This window comes from Heterodontus francisci, chromosome 1 (assembly GCF_036365525.1).
Source record: "Heterodontus francisci isolate sHetFra1 chromosome 1, sHetFra1.hap1, whole genome shotgun sequence".
NCBI classification, from domain to species: Eukaryota; Metazoa; Chordata; class Chondrichthyes; order Heterodontiformes; family Heterodontidae; genus Heterodontus; species Heterodontus francisci.
Window position 1 is genome coordinate 218935604 of NC_090371.1, and position 17927 is coordinate 218953530.

Here is a 17927-nt window from a genome sequence, read left to right on the forward strand (position 1 = left end):
GGAGACTTTTTGATACTCACCATTGTTTCAATGGCGAATACTATCCACTTAGGGTGAATGTTCCAATGGATCAATCTATACGAATCTGAGTCTCTGTGATCCATCAGTGTTACCTGTCTCTGTGATGGATTAGTTTTCCTTGTAAATAACATTAGGTGATGCTTGTAGTAATGTTAAGTGCAATAAATCTGTGTGTGTGGATCACTGAGTCCTGAAAAACTGTGGAACTGTACAAGGAGTCAATAAAGTCAGAAGAGGAGTGCAAAATTGGGAAAAATTAGTAACTTGTCATTGCAAATAGAACTAAATATAATGCCTATAGTATTTGTTAAATTTAAAAAGGCTACTGGTTTTTCTCTTTCTTTGGTATAATGAAATAAAAATAGACCTCAGTATTGTTACCAGCACAAAATATAAAATGTAAGTGTCTGAGTGTCAACTTGGCTCAGTTGGTAGCACCCTATCCTCTGAGGCACAAGGTTGTGGACTCAACCTCCGCTCCTGAATGTAAAGATATAACCTGGGATGGCACTTCAGTGCAGTAATGAGAGAGTGCCACATTGCCAGAGATGTTCTTTGAACAAGGTATTAAACAAAGGTCCTGTCTACTAGATCAGTCACCATTCAAGATCCCATTATACTAGTCAAGGTCAGAGAGTCCTCCTGGTGTCATGACCAACAATCCACCCTCAACCAACTCCACCAAAAACATATTAGCTGATTATTCATTTCATTGCTGATTGTGGGAACTAGCTGTCAGCAAAATGGCTATTATCCTTGAAAAAATAGCAATAGGGACAATAATTCATTGTATGTGAAGGGCTTTGGAATGTTTCTGAGTAAGGTGATCAAGCACTAAATACATGTAAGTGGTTTCTTTAAGTGACAATATTTACAGGAAACAGAACATTGTACATTGTGCAAACTATCTAGTTTGAGGGTCTCTGAAATATGTGTAATTATCCTGAATTCCATAACCTTAAGTGTCAGTTATTTTTCAACAGTTTCATGTGCATTGAGTTTAGCAAGCATAATGCAGTGGAAGCTCCTTTCCCATCATATTGAAGGGGACAATAAATTGGAAGATAATCAAGAGCCCCAAATCTTGGTTTTACACAGATAGGATCTAACAATATTACAGGCACTATTGAAGAAGGTCAGAGAGTCTTCCTGGTGTGATGACCGATAATACAAACCACCAAAAACAGATCAGCTGATTATTCATCTCATTGCTGATTGTGGAACTGTTCAAGTACAACACAAATAAACATAGATTGAGTTTCATATTTTTTGCACTGTAAGTTTGATTCAGATTAGGCAGAAGAGAGCGGGTGTCAGTGCAATGAAGCAATGTCTGACAGAAGGCTTTGTTCTCCCAAATTTCTAGCTGATAATTGAGAAAGTGGATAATGGGAGCTCAGATAATAGGATTTCCACTCTCCATTGTTTTAAAGAAACACATCTATCCAACAATAATTTTGTTTAAGTAAATTCCATTAAACCCTGACATATTCTTTGATGTCATTCTCATCATTCATCACTTTGTGTATTCATGCTACTTCTAGACAGTGCTGTAATCCTGTTCAGCCTCAATGTTTGAAGGCAGTTGTACAGCCAGTTTCCCATCAATGCAAAGTAGATTTGGATGTGGTTCAGTGATCTGATTCCTGAGTTCGCTGAAGCCATTGTGATTCTCATGGTAGAAGTTTAACTTGACATTGATGCACAGCTGTGTTTTAACAAAGCCATTTGTTCCTATCTTAAAAACTAACTGAACTGAGAGCAGAGCTCTCTCTATGCATCCAAATATGTTTGCAGTCCTGCTTGGTCACTGTCCTCCATGCATTCCATAGGCAGTTGCTGCTGACAGCAGAATTCTGGTCTGCCTTGCTGAGGGTCCACATCTACAGATATCGATTTGAGACTGGGGGGAATTCTAACCGAAAGGGCGGGTTTAATTTAGGTGGGGGTGGGGTTAGAGTCTGAAAAATCTGTTTCCTAACCCAAACCTGCCTCCAACCCACTAATTTTCTGCTTTAACTGATGCTCGATGGTAGGCAGGTAGCGAACTCATTCCAAGGGAGCAGGCTGTAACTTTAAATTAACAATAAGGCTGCGAGCATCGTGGCCATTCAGCTTTTCAACTTGAACAGCTGTCAGCTGGATTTCTCAAGCATCAGAAAACCTGGCAGCTTCTTCAAGACAAGGGGCAGAATTTTGTGTACTTAGTCCCGCCAGAATGGCAGGACCATTTGCGGATCAGGGACCTGATTCACTCATTGGCAGGCTTAGCCAAGACGCTTTCCCAGAGCCATGGCATTAACATCCTGCTTCCAGGTTCCCTGCCAATCAGGGAGGGGGGAAGGAATGACACATCCATTCTGTCAAAGGAAGGATTTCTAATTAAAGGGATCATGCCATGGATTGCAGGGCTCACCAGCACTTGGACTTTTGAGGCTGCAGCAACGACAGGAATGGAGTGGTGATCTGGGAAGGCTGCTCCTGGTCTCTCACTCTTACCTGGAGGTCCTGCTGTAGGATCTGAGGGGCTTCAGTGAGGTGAGCTCCTCCAAGGACAGGAGGAAGAGGACAACCTCTCCAACCAAGCAGCTGTGGATGGAAGTGGCTGAGCAGCAGCAATGTGTTCTCTCCAACCTGGGGAAAGGGCACCAAGAATATCTAGGACTTCAAGAGGGCATGACAGTGAATGGCATAACACTTTCAGGTGCCAAGCCCCATGCTCTGACTTGCCCAGCATTCTCATGTACAGCACACCTCAGGCCAACATACTTTGTGGCTGCACTCATTCCTCCCTGTGAGTTCACCTCAAATCACTGTCTGAACATCCAAAACTCACACTCACCTTCAGTCCATTGCCCTTTCGCACCCATGCCTAACAGTCACCCTCCACAAGTGATATCCTTCCCTCCTCTGCACACAAGCCGTTACTAACACTCACACTTTTCTACTTTCTCTCCTTTCAGGAGAAGAACACACACAACTTGATGAGAGGCAGAGACTGGCGGGTGGCCCTCCAGTAACAGCCACCTTGTCAGCCACTGGCAATGCATGGCCACCTGCTCCACTGGGAAGGAGGTCTTGTTCCAGGAGGCTGCAGATGTCAGCAGCGAACTGCTGTGAGAGCCTGAGCCTCCTGAGGTACTGGTCCTCAAACATGTCGAGAGAGCTGATCCTCTGCCTGTAATTTCTCTGTTGAGGGTCTCACCTCCTTCCAGCTGGATCTCAGTGTCCATCTCCTCTGTCCTGTGGAGAGGCATGTGGATGAGGAGAAGGCAGCTGCAGCTGCTCTTGCTGTTGCTCCTGCTGCAGCTGGAGCTGTTGGCAGTGGTGTTGCTTCTGCTCTTGCCCCTCATCAGAGGTGGAAGGTGGAGCTGCATAAATTGCTCCCATGTGGTGGTGAGAGCTGGCAGCAGGGAATTACAGCTGAAGGAAGATAAGTGAAGTTCTAGACAGGTGAAGTAGTTTCCAAGAAGTTAATAATCACCTGTCAGGCAGTGATGGTAATCTCTGAGAGAAGAAGTGCTTTGAACAGCAGCACCTCACCTGCCCATGACTGGAGCTGTTCAGTTTCACTGATCAAATGCTTCCCAGCTTGTCAGTTCCAATGAAGAAGCACCCACTGTGCACTCACCTTGGTGACCCTGGTGACTTACTGACAGGATGGGAAGCAGGTTCCTTGGCTGGGAAAGTCAGAATCCATGGTTAAAGAAGCTCTTCATTGTCTTTTTAATTGCCTTAGTTTTTAATTGCCTAGTTTCCAGCTAGATCCAAGGGGATTCCCTTGTGGAAACTTGGAAAGGGCGGGATGACATCAGGATCCCAATCCGACATTATTGTTAGGGGAATTTAATTCCTCCCACACACACAAACCTGCCTCCCCTTGGCTGGGAAAATTCCCCCAAGGACTTGGTGGATTCAGGAGGTAGGTGCCTTCACACCTACCTCCTGGACCCAGGTGCCTTCCTGAAGAGACAGTGACGTAATTGTAATGTAAGTGGGCTAGTAATCCAGAGGCCCAAGTTACTGGTTTGGGGCCAAGACTTCAAATTCCACCATGGCAGCTGGTGGAATTTAAATTTGATTAATTAATTAAAATCTGAAATTAAAAGCTAGTCTCCGTAATGCCTTGAAACTATCATTGATTGTCGTAAAGACCCATCTGGCTCACTAAAATGCCCTTTATGGAAGGAAAACTGCAGTCCTTACCTGGTCTGACCTACATGTGACTCCAAACCCATGGCAATGTGCTTGACTCTTAACTGCCCTCTGAAATGGCCTAGCAAGCCACTCAGTTGTCAAGGGCAGTTAGGGATGGGCAACAAATAGATACCATATCCCATGAAAGAATAAAAAAAAATCTAACAGCACCTCCCCCCATGACCATTCCCTGACCCCCCCCCCCCCCCCCCACCAAAACCACAAGGCCTCTGATTATTGCCCCCAACCCAATCGATTTACACTCCCCAGCGTCTGACCATGGACAAACCTGCTGCTGTACCCTTCGCTCACAAGCTCCATGCCTGACTGGAGGCCCAGCCTGTCAATCAGGCTGCCTCTGGGCAGGGAAGTGATCATTGACATCACTGACACATTGTAGAGTTAAAACTCAGTAGTGTGGGGGAATCCTGACTTGCGGGTTCCACTCAACTTTCTGGGTTAGATGACTAAAGGTTTTACCCCTGTGTCTCTTCTATAATTGCAGCCTTTAGTATGATTCATAAATAACACTCCAAGTAAAACCCTGACATAAAAGCATAAATTGCTCTTTTTTTCCGTAAACATCTGCAAAAATTGATTGTGTGGTCTCCTTTTGCAATTTATTTCAAATCATGTTCACAATGTACAAAATTCTAATTGTCTGATTTGTTTTTTGAAAATTACAAAATACATCAGATTTTGCTACCCAATGACCTCTGAACGACTGAGTATAAATGGAACAAAACAAAATAATGGTAAGAAAATTAGTGGACAGGGTTATCAGACTAATAGATCTGTAGAGATTAAAAGAGATGATGGGCTGAATTTTTCTGACCCCAGAGTAGCAGACGTGGAGCTGGCGGGGGGAGGGGGTTGGAATATAGCAAGGAGCCACGTCGGGATGGCTCTCTGATGCACTCCTGCCATCAGGGAAGATTCCTGCCTGCTTGGCCCCTTTGAGATTTACTCCCCTCCGAGGGCGCCCCCATTTTGAGGTGCCCTCATGTTCTCCTAGCTGCCTAAGCAGTGCCCATCTCTCTTGGTGGGGCTGCCAAGGCTGCAGAGCTGCCGGCCCTGTGATAGGGCTGGCAGTATCGGGGGCTCGCCTGCCGTCTTTAATTAGACAGCAAGCTCGGAGGCAGCCAATTAGTAGGCCACTTCCAGGAATATCCCTGGGCCCGCTTTGCTCCCGGCAAGTGCGGGCTTGGGACCCCTATTTGGTCCCAACGTCAGGTCCCGAAGCCCAGGGAAAAATTCAGCCCGTTGGAACATTTTCAATTTTTTCTCAGTAAAATAATATTGTACAATTTGCAGATTAGGGAGTGTTAACATTTCCCAATGGGAACATAATGTAGAATGTAACCATTTAACATAAATGATAGACTACTGTTCACAATTAAAGTGACTTAATGGACAGGGCAGCACTACAACTGTATCTGTAATTGTTTTTCATTTGTGGCCTTATCCTAACTTCAGGCCAGTACATAATTCAACCAATCTTTTCAAAATGGGAATAACAACTTCTAACTTCTGTGTTTGCAGAGATGGTGACACAGTTCTGGTTAGAAAATCTTGTTGCATCTATTTCTGTGGTGAACAGAAGGTCATATTGCTACCATAACTCCTAGTAATTATTATTTATATAATCTATATGAATGAAATTCAAAAAGTAATCTGTTACCAGTGGTGATGGTGATTTACCTTTAGACAGGAAGTGATGGATTCTAGTTATGCTTCAACAATTAATTAAATTCATCTGAAAATATTGTGCCTTTTGTATTGTGCATTTTTTGTCAAAAGCAACTAAGGGTCATATCCGAATTATAATAGAATAAAATAAATAATGGGCCAGGACTTTAGTTTCTGTTTTCATACATTTAACAAATGTTTTATGATATTATTTCAGATTTTATAAGTTGGACATTTTGAGTTTTTTTGCAGCTGAACAAGACCTCCAGATACAAAAAAAATGTGGATTTCTGCCATATGTCTTTCATCTAACCTACGTTGTGAAATGCAATACCATATATATCTTTTACCACCATTAGCCATTTTCTGGAATTCATGTTTTGAAAATGTGCAATGTAAGAAAAGAAAAACTTATACCCCTAGAATGGTGGCAAAAACTCCATACAATGTCCAAATGTTTTGTAGAAATATGTTTGTGCTATTTAGGGTTTGTATTTAAATATTTGCTATTGATGTGATGTTTGTTATGTACAATAAAGATGAATTATTTGAACTTATAAGAACTTCACATGTCATCATTTGATATAAATGAAATTACTTTTATCTCTCTTTATAATAACAATTTTACAGTGATCAGCATTTCTTACTTTGCATTTAGTAACAGCACAGAGAACTGTTATTTCTAGTGAAATTTGTCTAAAGCAAAGATCAGGTACTCTGGGAAAATATTTCTTTCTTTTGGGCCTCCTTATCTCGAGAGACAATGGATACGCGCCTGGAGGTGGTCAGTGGTTTGTGAAGCAGCGCCTGGAGTGGCTATAAAGGCCAATTCTGGAGTGACAGGCTCTTCCACAGGTGCTGCAGAGAAATTTGTTTGTTGGGGCTGTTGCACAGTTGGCTCTCCCCTTGCGCCTCTGTCTTTTTTCCTGCCAACTACTAAGTCTCTTCGACTCGCCACAATTTAGCCCTGTCTTTATGGCTGCCCGCCAGCTCTGGCGAATGCTGGCAACTGACTCCCACGACTTGTGATCAATGTCACACGATTTCATGTCGCGTTTGCAGACGTCTTTATAACGGAGACATGGACGGCCGGTGGGTCTGATACCAGTGGCGAGCTCGCTGTACAATGTGTCTTTGGGGATCCTGCCATCTTCCATGCGGCTCACATGGCCAAGCCATCTCAAGCGCCGCTGACTCAGTAGTGTGTATAAGCTGGGGGTGTTGGCCGCTTCAAGGACTTCTGTGTTGGAGATATAGTCCTGCCACCTGATGCCAAGTATTCTCCGAAGGCAGCGAAGATGGAATGAATTGAGACGTCGCTCTTGGCTGGCATACGTTGTCCAGGCCTCGCTGCCGTAGAGCAAGGTACTGAGGACACAGGCCTGATACACTCGGACTTTTGTGTTCCGTGTCAGTGCGCCATTTTCCCACACTCTCTTGGCCAGTCTGGACATAGCAGTGGAAGCCTTACCCATGCGCTTGTTGATTTCTGCATCTAGAGACAGGTTACTGGTGATAGTTGAGCCTAGGTAGGTGAACTCTTGAACCACTTCCAGAGCGTGGTCGCCAATATTGATGGATGGAGCATTTCTGACATCCTGCCCCATGATGTTCGTTTTCTTGAGGCTGATGGTTAGGCCAAATTCATTGCAGGCAGACGCAAACCTGTCGATGAGACTCTGCAGGCATTCTTCAGTGTGAGATGTTAAAGCAGCATCGTCAGCAAAGAGGAGTTCTCTGATGAGGACTTTCCGTACTTTGGACTTCGCTCTTAGACGGGCAAGGTTGAACAACCTGCCCCCTGATCTTGTGTGGAGGAAAATTCCTTCTTCAGAGGATTTGAACGCATGTGAAAGCAGCAGGGAGAAGAAAATCCCAAAAAGTGTGGGTGCGAGAACACAGCCCTGTTTCACACCACTCAGGATAGGAAAGGGCTCTGATGAGGAGCCACCATGTTGAATTGTGCCTTTCATATTGTCATGGAATGAGGTGATGATACTTAGTAGCTTTGGTGGACATCCGATCTTTTCTAGTAGTCTGAAGAGACCACGTCTGCTGACGAGGTCAAAGGCTTTGGTGAGATCAATGAAAGCAATGTAGAGGGGCATCTGTTGTTCACGGCATTTCTCCTGTATCTGACGAAGGGAGAACAGCATGTCAATAGTCGATCTCTCTGCACGAAAGCCACACTGTGCCTCAGGGTAGACGCGCTCGGCCAGCTTCTGGAGCCTGTTCAGAGCGACTCGAGCAAAGACTTTCCCCACTATGCTGAGCAGGGAGATTCCACGGTAGTTGTTGCAGTCACCGCGGTCACCTTTGTTTTTATAGAGGGTGATGATGTTGGCATCGCGCATGTCCTGGGGTACTGCTCCCTCGTCCCAGCACAGGCATAGCAGTTCATGTAGTGCTGAGAGTATAGCAGGCTTGGCACTCTTGACTATTTCAGGGGTAATGCTGTCCTTCCCAGGGGCTTTTCCGCTGGCTAGGGAATCAATGGCATCACTGAGTTCCGATTTGGTTGGCTGTATGTCCAGCTCATCCATGACTGGTAGAGGCTGGGCTGCATTGAGGGCAGTCTCAGTGACAGCATTCTCCCTGGAGTACAGTTCTAGGTAGTGCTCAACCCAGCGGTCCATCTGTTTGCGTTGGTCAGTGATTATGTCCCCCGATTTAGATTTGAGGGGGGTGATCTTCTTGATGGTTGGCCCAAGAGCTCTCTTCATGCCATCATACATTCCTCTGATGTTTCCGGTGTCTGAGGCCAGCTGAATATGACTGCATAGGTGTTGCCAGTAGTCGTTTGCGCAACGCCTAGCTGTTCTTTGTGCAGTACTTTAGCAACTGTATAAAAGGCTGAATGGTGGGGGAAGGAGAGGCAGGCCTAAAAAAGGAAAGCAAACTCAATGTGGAGATACAAATGGTCTCTTGACAATTGGTGAAATGCAGATAAGTGGATGACCACTGGCGAGTTTAGCAATGTGCTTACTCTGGATGAGGAAAAGGGAATCATCTCATTACAGACCCCAAATTAATGGGGAAGCAGGGCTACACACCAGCTGCTGTTGTACTGCAGCAAAGTCGAGTGAAGTTTAGAGTCATAGAGTTATACAGCACTGAAAAAGGCCCTTCGGCCCATCATGTCTGTGCCGGCCATCAAGCACCTAACTATTCTAGTCCCATTTTCCAGCACTTGGCCCATAGCCTTGTATGCTATGGCGTTTCAAGTGCTCAGCTAAATACTTCTTAAATGTTGTGAGGGTTCCTGCCTCTACCACCCCTTCAGGCAGTGTATTCCAGATTCCAAACACCCTCTGGGAGAACAAATTTTCATCAAATCCCCTCTAAACCTCCTGCCCCTTACCTTAAATCTATGCCCCCTGGCTATTGACCCCTCTGCTAAGGGAAAAAGTATTTTCCTATCTAACCTATCAATACCCCTCATAATTTTGTATACCTCAATCATGTCCCCCCTCATCTTTCTCTGTTCTAAGGAAAGCAAACCTAGCCTTTTCAGTCTCTCTTCATAGCTGAAATGCTCCAGCCCAGGCAACATCCTGGTGAATCTCCTCTGCACCCTCTCCAGGGCAATCACGTAATTCCTATAGTGTGGTGCGCAGAACTGTACACAGTTCTCCAGCTGTGGCCTAACTAGCATTTTATACCGCTCCAGCATAACCTCCCTGCTCTTTTATTCTATGCCTCGGCTAATAAAGGCAAGTATCCCATATGCCTTCCTAACCACCTTATCTACCTGTGCTGCTGCCTTCAGTGATCTATGGACAAGTACACCAAGGTCCATCTGACCTTCTGTACTTGTTAGGGTCCTACCATCCATTGTATATTCCCTTATCTTGTTAGTCCTCCCAAAATGCATCATCTCACACTTATCAGGATTAAATTCCATTTGCCACAGCTCCGCCCAACTTACCAGCCCATCTATATCGTCCTGTAATCTAAGGATTTCCTCCTCACTATTTACGACACCACCAATTTTCGTGTCATCTGCGAACTTACTTATCATACCTCCTATATTCACGTCTAAATCATTAATGTACACTACAAACAGCAAGTGTCTCGGTACCGATCCCTGTGGTACACCACTGGTCACAGGCTTCCACTCGCAAAAACAACCCTCGACCATTACCCTCTGCCTCCTGCCACTAAGCCAATTTTGGATCCAATTTGCCAGATTGCCTGGATCCCATGGGCTCTTACCTTCTTAACCAATCTCCCATGCGGGACCTTATCAAAAGCCTTACTGAAGTCCGTATAGACTACATCAACTGCTTTACCCTCATCTATACATCGAGTCGCCTCCTCGAAAAATTCAATCAAGTTAGTTAGACACGATCTCCCCCTGACAAAGCCATGCTGACTATCCCTGATTATTCCCTGCCTCTCCAAGTAGAGATTAATCCTATCCCTCAGAATTTTTTCGAATAGTCTCCCAACCACTGATGTTAGACTCACTGGCCTGTAATTACCTTGTCTATCCCTGCTACCCTTCTTGAATAATGGTACTACATTCGCTGTCCTCCAGTCCTCTGGCACCTCTCCCGTGGCCAGAGAGGATCTGAAAATTTGTGTTCGAGCCCCTGCTATCACCTCCCTTGCCTCACATAACAGCCTGGGATACATCTCATCTGGGCCTGGGGATTTATCCACTTTTAAACCCGTTAAAACATCTAATACTTTCTCCCTTTCAATGTTAATATGTTCAAGTATATCACAATCCCCTCCCTGATCTCTACACTGACATTGTCATTCTCCACAGTGAAAACAGATGATTGGTGATTGACCGAAAATACTTCTTCCTGAAGCTGCTATGTGACCTGGTTTTCTGATGGTACCCAATGGCTATCAGTGACTTGCAGCATTAACAGTTGCATTAACAATAATAGCCTTTCCCTTTATGTGATGGCTGAATTGTTGCTTTAAACCCTGGGACTGATTATCTTGTCCTGTTTCAGGGCTGGCAGGACCGAAAGTATCATGCGTATGGTACACAAGTAGCAGAGAGATCGGACTTGCATTTGTGAGGACAGTTCGTGAAAATAAGTTGAATGTTGTACTTTGGATTAAATGCAGGGAGTGTGTTTGATGTGGGATAACTGGTGCTCCAGCAACCCTGGAAGGCCTGCTGGGAAAATTTAAAGGCATGTTGCCACTAAAAGATAACTGGTCACATAAAGGAAAATAATTCTTACAACCTTTAGAAAGTTTCAAATTTAGTGATTGTTTAAGTGAAAGTTTAAAATATTTAGCAATTGTATAAAAAGCTGTATGGTGAGGGAAAGAAGAGGCAGGTCAAAAACAAGGGAAGGCAAATTCTATGCGAAGATAGAAATGGACTCTTCACAAATGGTGCAATGGCACAGCATCTGACTGCCCTCTTATTGATGGCTGGTGAAGTGGATATGAGGGTGGTGTTGCCCTATTTGGCTCTCTAGCACACCTTCCCCACAGCTAGTACTGCACCATGTCTGGAGAAGATTGGGACGAGGCTCAATGCGGTGTACAGTACCAGCAGAATCTGTGAATAGATAAAACAGCTTGCAAGAGAAATTGGACTCTGTAGCACCCATTTTTGGTCACTACAAGGTCTGCTAAAGTTCAAAAATGGCAACTGATGCACACTTCCGAGAGGAAGTGGGCCGGAAGCCATATTTGCACGTGTGCACCTAATAATTGCTGGCAGCATGCAGAGCAGGCAGAACATGACATCAGTGTGCAATGCTGATTTGATGCCAGCACTTCCATTATTGAGCTCCATACTGTAGCCCGCACCCTCTTATAACCTTGCACTGTTGAATACAACACTAATTCGCATGAAGGAGGATCACTGCCCACACCCCCCCCTCCCCACCCCAACCACCACCACCACCAGTGATATTTAAAAGGATCATGAACTGCTTACTGGTTGGTTGCTGGATTATTTCTTCTTGCTGTTGATGCAATACCATGAATTTTGGTGAGCTTTCCTATATTTGTCTAAAGTTTCAATAGTCTACAGGGAGTGGTCCTTTTTTGGTGAATTAAAGATTTGTGCTGAAGCCAGTTGCTTGCAGACATGGGTGGCCTGGTAGGCCTTCCTCTTGGAATTGAGCATGGCTGAGAGAATGAGCAGAGGCCATATAGAGCCACATAAGCCACTAAAAGGAGGGGCAGCGGGAGAAGGACTCTCAGCAGGAGGCGATATCTACAGAGTGTGTTGAGGGAACAATTCCCTTACCTGATGTTCAGCACCGAACAACACTTCAGATGTCTTAGCTTCACAAAAGAGATCGGCTGAAATCTGCCAACTGCTGCAGCTATAATTCCAACCTCAGAGCAGGGCAGGGTCCGCATTGCCAATGGTTGTCTAGGTGACTGTGTCTCAACTTTTATGTGTCTGGCTTCTTCCAAGCTGCTTCTGGAGATGTAAGCTACATCTTGCAGTGTGCAGTGCACTGCGGCACTGGTCATTGAGGCTCTCTATACAAAGAGACAACCTCATCTCATTCCTTCTTGCCAGAGACAAGCAGGTGGAGTGTCCACTGCAGCACCCAGACTTTTGGTGGAAGCTGCTTTTGCTGTGACATCAGCCAGCAGGTGCTGCATCATGGTTAGTTGCACAGGTGTGTTGATGGAGGTGACCAATTGTTCCATGTTGGAAAGCATGGGCTTCATGTTATGCACAAAACGCTGTGTCAAGTTGGTGCTAGACTTCTCCATGCTCCTTGATATTGAGTGCAGGATTTCTGGCAGGGTTCCCAGTGCACCAAGCATTTGGTCCTGTACACCTATCAGCCTTCTTCTGTAGCCTGGTCCATTAAAGTCCTCACTTGAGTCCTCTAAGCAGAACTAGTATGCAGCCTTACCCTCTGGAGAGCTAGCATCTTTGCTATCCTTTCCCCCAGCTTTGGCTCCTGCACACTTGTACCTAGTATTTCACCATGCACGTATCCTTATTCTATCCAATCCCCTAAAGTACACACAGGATCAGTATCTGAGCAGGTGGATGCAAATGTGAATTCAAGTGATCTTTATTATTTTTTCCCCTTCCTCCACTGCTTGGACAGGTTCCAGTTTATGAGTATCTGAAACGAATAAAGGGAATAGGGTTGGGTTGCAGTAAGGGGAAAGGAGAAAGTAAGAAGTGCATTCTTATATGATCTGCATCTTATAATTTAGAATAGATTGAGGGATAAGGGAAAAGTAAGATGAGAGAAGAAGGGTTAGGTATGCTGATACGCTCAATATCACTATTTCAGAAAGGAGGGAGAGAAAATGGGAAACTACAGACCTCTTAGTTAAATGTCTGTCATAGGGAAAATGCTAGAATCTATAATAAAGGATATGATAGCAGGACACTTAGAAAATAATGGTAGGATTGGGCAGAGTCAATATGGATTTCTGAAAGGGATTCATGTTTAACAAATCTGTTGAAGTTTTTTGAGGACGCAACTAGCAGAATAGATAAGGGGGATCTCGTGGATGTGGTATATTTAGATTGTCAGAAAGCTTTTGATAAGGTCCCACACAAGAGGTTAGTAAACAAAATTAGAGCACATGGGATTGGAGAAAATACACTGCCTGGATTGAGAACTGGTTAATGGACAGAAAACAGAGAGTAGGAATAAATGGGTCATTTTCAAGTTAGTAGACTGTGACTGGTGGGGTACTGCAAGGATTGGTCCTTGGGCCCAGCTTATCACAATCTATATTGTGATTTGGATGCAGAGATTAAAAGCAATATTTCCAAGTTTGCAGATGACACAAAACTAAGTGGAGTTATAAGGAGGATGCAAAGATGATTCAAGGGGATTTGAAGATGCAAAGTGAGTGGGCAAAAATTTGGCAGATGGAATACAATATGGAGAAATGTGACGTTATCCACTTTGGCAGGAAAAACAGAAATACAGAGTATTTCTTAAATGTTGAGAGGCTGGGAAGTGTTGAACTTCAAAGGGACTTGGTGTCCTTGTTCATGAGTCACTGAAAGTCAACTTGCAGGTACAGCAAGCAATTAAGAAAGCAAATGGTATTTATTACAAGCGGATTTGAGTATGGGAGTAAAGATGTCTTGCTGCAATTATATAGAGCCCTGGTGAGACTACACCTGGAGTACTGTGTGCAATTTTGGTCTCCTTACCTAAGGAAATATGTACTTGCCATAGAGGGAGTGCAACAAAGGTTCACCAAACTAATTCCTGGGATGGAGGGATTATCCTATCAGGAAAGATGAAATAGGGTGTGCCTTTATTTAGAAGAATGAGAGGTGATCTCATTCAAACATACAAAATTCTTACAGGGCTCTACAAGGTAGATGCAGGAAGGATGTTTCCCTTAGCTGTGGAGTCTAGAACCAGGGGACATAGTCTCAGAATAAGGAGCAGGCCCTTTAGGACTGAGATGAGGAGGAATTTCTTCACTCAGAGGGTGCTGAATCTTTGGAATTCTCTGCCCCAGAGGGCTGTAGAGGTTCAGTTGTTGAGTGTGTTCAAGACTGAGATTGATAAATTTCTACATATTAAAACATCAAGGGATACAGGGATAGTGCAGGAAAGTGGTGTTGAAGTAGAAGATCAGCCACGATCTCATTGAATGGTGGAGCAGGCTCAAAGGGCTGAATGGCCTACTCCTGCTCCTATTTCTTATGTTCACTTCAGCTCTGCTAGTGTCCATGCCTCAAAGATGAGGCTTCCCATGACGGCCAGCACCATCTCCTCCATGGGTGATAAAACATGCAGACCCACCTATCCCCATCCAGTTCTTCCCATTACCTCCTGTTGTGCAACACTTTCTCCTGCAAAAGATAAAGAAGTGAGTCCTACAATATGCTTGGGTGATGTAGTTGTCATTGTTGAATCGCTGTCAGTAGGCTGGATTTAGTGAGGCTGTTGGGAGCAGAATAGAGACGTGGGAGGGCCAGAGAATAGCATCGGACACATCGACCTGGAAATCCGACGTCCTGACGTTGGTTCTGGATTTAGTCAGCAGCGGAAAAGCTCCAAGGTGGCAGCGCTGCCCCGATGCAACAGGACTGACATTTGAATTGCTGAACAGATAGTTATAATATATTTGCTTGCAATTGATAGTGATTCAATGTGGGGCTTGGAATTAAGTGGACGATGGATGGCCGCCACATGCCTTTGAATCCCTGGCCATTGAAAGGTGGTGGCACCAAGTTGAGGCCTGAGTGCTGCGACAGGAAGGCAGCCATGATGAGTGTTGCGTTTTGTATTATAACGCGGGCACACCAATCCCGCAGACAAGATCAGTGAATCCAAAAGGTAGATTCTTTTATTGAAGATACTGACTTACATATCAATTCTGGGAAGGTGTTTTACATTGTTGTTCCTGTGGCTGCTTGCAGCAAATGTTTGGAGGCCACATGGATCTGTGCATCACATCCTGTTTCGTGATGGACAGCAGTTTCAAATACACCCCTTAAAGCAATACTGCAGCACTTTAAGCAATACCACAACAATGAACACTGAATAGGGGGGTGAGGAGTCGAGGCCGTTGTCAGCCTGCAATGCTGTGAACTCTGAGTGGGTGGGTTTGGTCTCGGGTGGCAGTAACGAGTGGGCTTAGTCTTGGGTGAGAGGGTCAGATGGCCATACTATCGGGTGAGAGTGTGGCCTGTAAGCAAGGGTGGGCACTGAGGGCCATTAACACATAACCCGAGAGGAGTAGCAAGGCAAAGATGCAAAGGCAACTTTGTCTCTGCAAGGACAGTGCTCTGGAGGCCTACTGATCACCTGGTATGCATCTCATAACCCCTATCTTTGTGGACCACCATGGCGTGATGCAGCACCTCCAATGGAGGGAGGGCCAGCAGGCAGCAGCACCTGCCCATGAAACTCCACGATAAGAGCAGCAGCAGCCAGCCATAACAAGAAGGGCCCACTGTGCCAAAGAGTCATCTACCTCCAAATGTCTGAGCAGTATTGTCAGCAAAGACTGCAGCTCTCCAGGGAGGCCGTCACCAATGTATGTGCCCTACTGCAGGACAAATTGCGACATATGGGGTTCGTTGGTCACCCTATTCCTGTGGTCTTGAAGATCACAGTGGCACTTGTCTTTTATACGCCTGAATCTTTCTAGGGATCCACCAGGGACATGTGTGGGGTCTCCCAGGCAGCAGCCCACTGCTGCATCAAGGAGGTGACCAATATTCTGTTCATGAGGGTTGACAATGTGAGCTACTGGACTGACCCTGACAGTCAGGCATAGAGGGAATTGGATTCAGGGCCATTGCTGGATTTCCCCAGATGCAAGGTGTAATAGATTACATGCATGTGGCCATCAAGACTCCAATGGATCAGCCACCCAACTTCCTCAACAGGAAAGGCTTCCATTTCATCAATGCTCAACTTGTCTGCAACCATCAAAAGCATTTCCTGTAGGTGTGTGCCTGTTTCCCAGGAAGCAGCCACCATGCCTACATACCTTTCCTTTATTCATTCCTGGGATGTGGGCATCACTGGCTTGGCCAGCATTAATTGCCCATCCCTAATTGCCCTTGAGAAGGTGGTGGTGAGCTGCCTTCCTGAACTGCTGCAGTCCTTGGGGTGTAGGTACACTGGCAGTGCTGTTAGGGAGTTCCAGGACTTTTATCCAGCAACAGTGAAGGAATGGCGATATAGTTCCAAGTCAGGATGGTGTGTGGCTTTGGAGGGGAACTTTCAGATGGTGATGTTCCATGCATCTGCTGCCCTTGTCCTTCTAGGTAGTAGAGGTCATGGGTTTAGAAGGTGCTGTCTAAGGAGCCTTGGTGAATGGCTGCAGTGCATCTTGTAGATGGTACACACTGCTGCCACTGTGCTTCGGTGGTGGAGGGAGTGAATGTTTGTATACGGGGTGCCAATCAAGCGGGCTGCTTTGTCCTGGATGGTGTCGAGCTTCTTGAGTGTTGTTGGAGCTGCACCCATCCAGGAAAGTGGAGATTATTCCATCACACTCCTGACTTGTGCCTTGTAGATGGTGGACAGGCTTCGGGGAGACAGGAGGTGAGTTACACGCTGCAGAATTCCCAGCCTCTGACCTGCTCTTGTAGCCACAGTATTTATGTGGCTGGTCTGGTTCAGTTTCTGGTCAATGGTAACCCCCAGGATGTTGATTGTGGGGGATTCAGCGATGGTAATACCATTGAATGTCAAGGAGAGATGGTTAGATTCTCTCTTGTTTGAGAAGGTCATTGCCTGGCACTTGTTTTGCGCGAATGTTACTTGCCACTTATCAGCTCAAGCCCGGATGTGGTCCAGGTCTTGCTGCATCTGGACATGGGCTGCTTCTGTATCTGAGGAGTTGTGAATGGTGCTGAACATTTCCCATCATCAGCGAACATCCCCCACGGGACCCGCGCCACTGTGCCACCACAATTACGCACCGGGTGGCCACTTTACATATTGACGGCATCCACTCCCCTCAATCACGTGGCAGGGGCAGCCTCGGCCATGGCGTCACCTGTTGAAGAAGCAGGTGATGGCGCTATTTTTAAAAGGCTGACAGCCCTGTAAACAGCACACCATTACGCAGAGCTCACCCCTTCTCCCAACCCCATATCTAACAGAGTGCAGAGTTCACTACTTCCCCAGCCATATCCAATAGAGCACAGAGTTCACCCCTTCTCCACCTTGGTGGCGCCAGCTTTCCCTGGATGGAAACGTAAAGGTGCGTGAGTACTACACGTCGCACTGAAGATTGCGAACTGAAGGTAAGATCGCTGCAGTTTATATTTTAATTCATGCAAAGATGTAATTTAAATATGCTAACTTGGGTCCCATCGCAGAGTGGTGGAGAGGCCATCACGGAGCTTCCCTGCAGCTGGGACGATTGGGCACGGCAATCCTGATGTCGGGTCCCATGGCAGCCGCTGCCGCTCCAATTTTCCCGACCCCCCACCCAGTCACGGAACCCGACGTTGGGCTGAAAACAAAATCCAACCCCTAGTTTCTGTCATGTGACCAGAGCACCTCTTTCCATTGTCCTCATAAATAGTTTGTGACCGTTAGGCCATTCTCAGTCAGTGG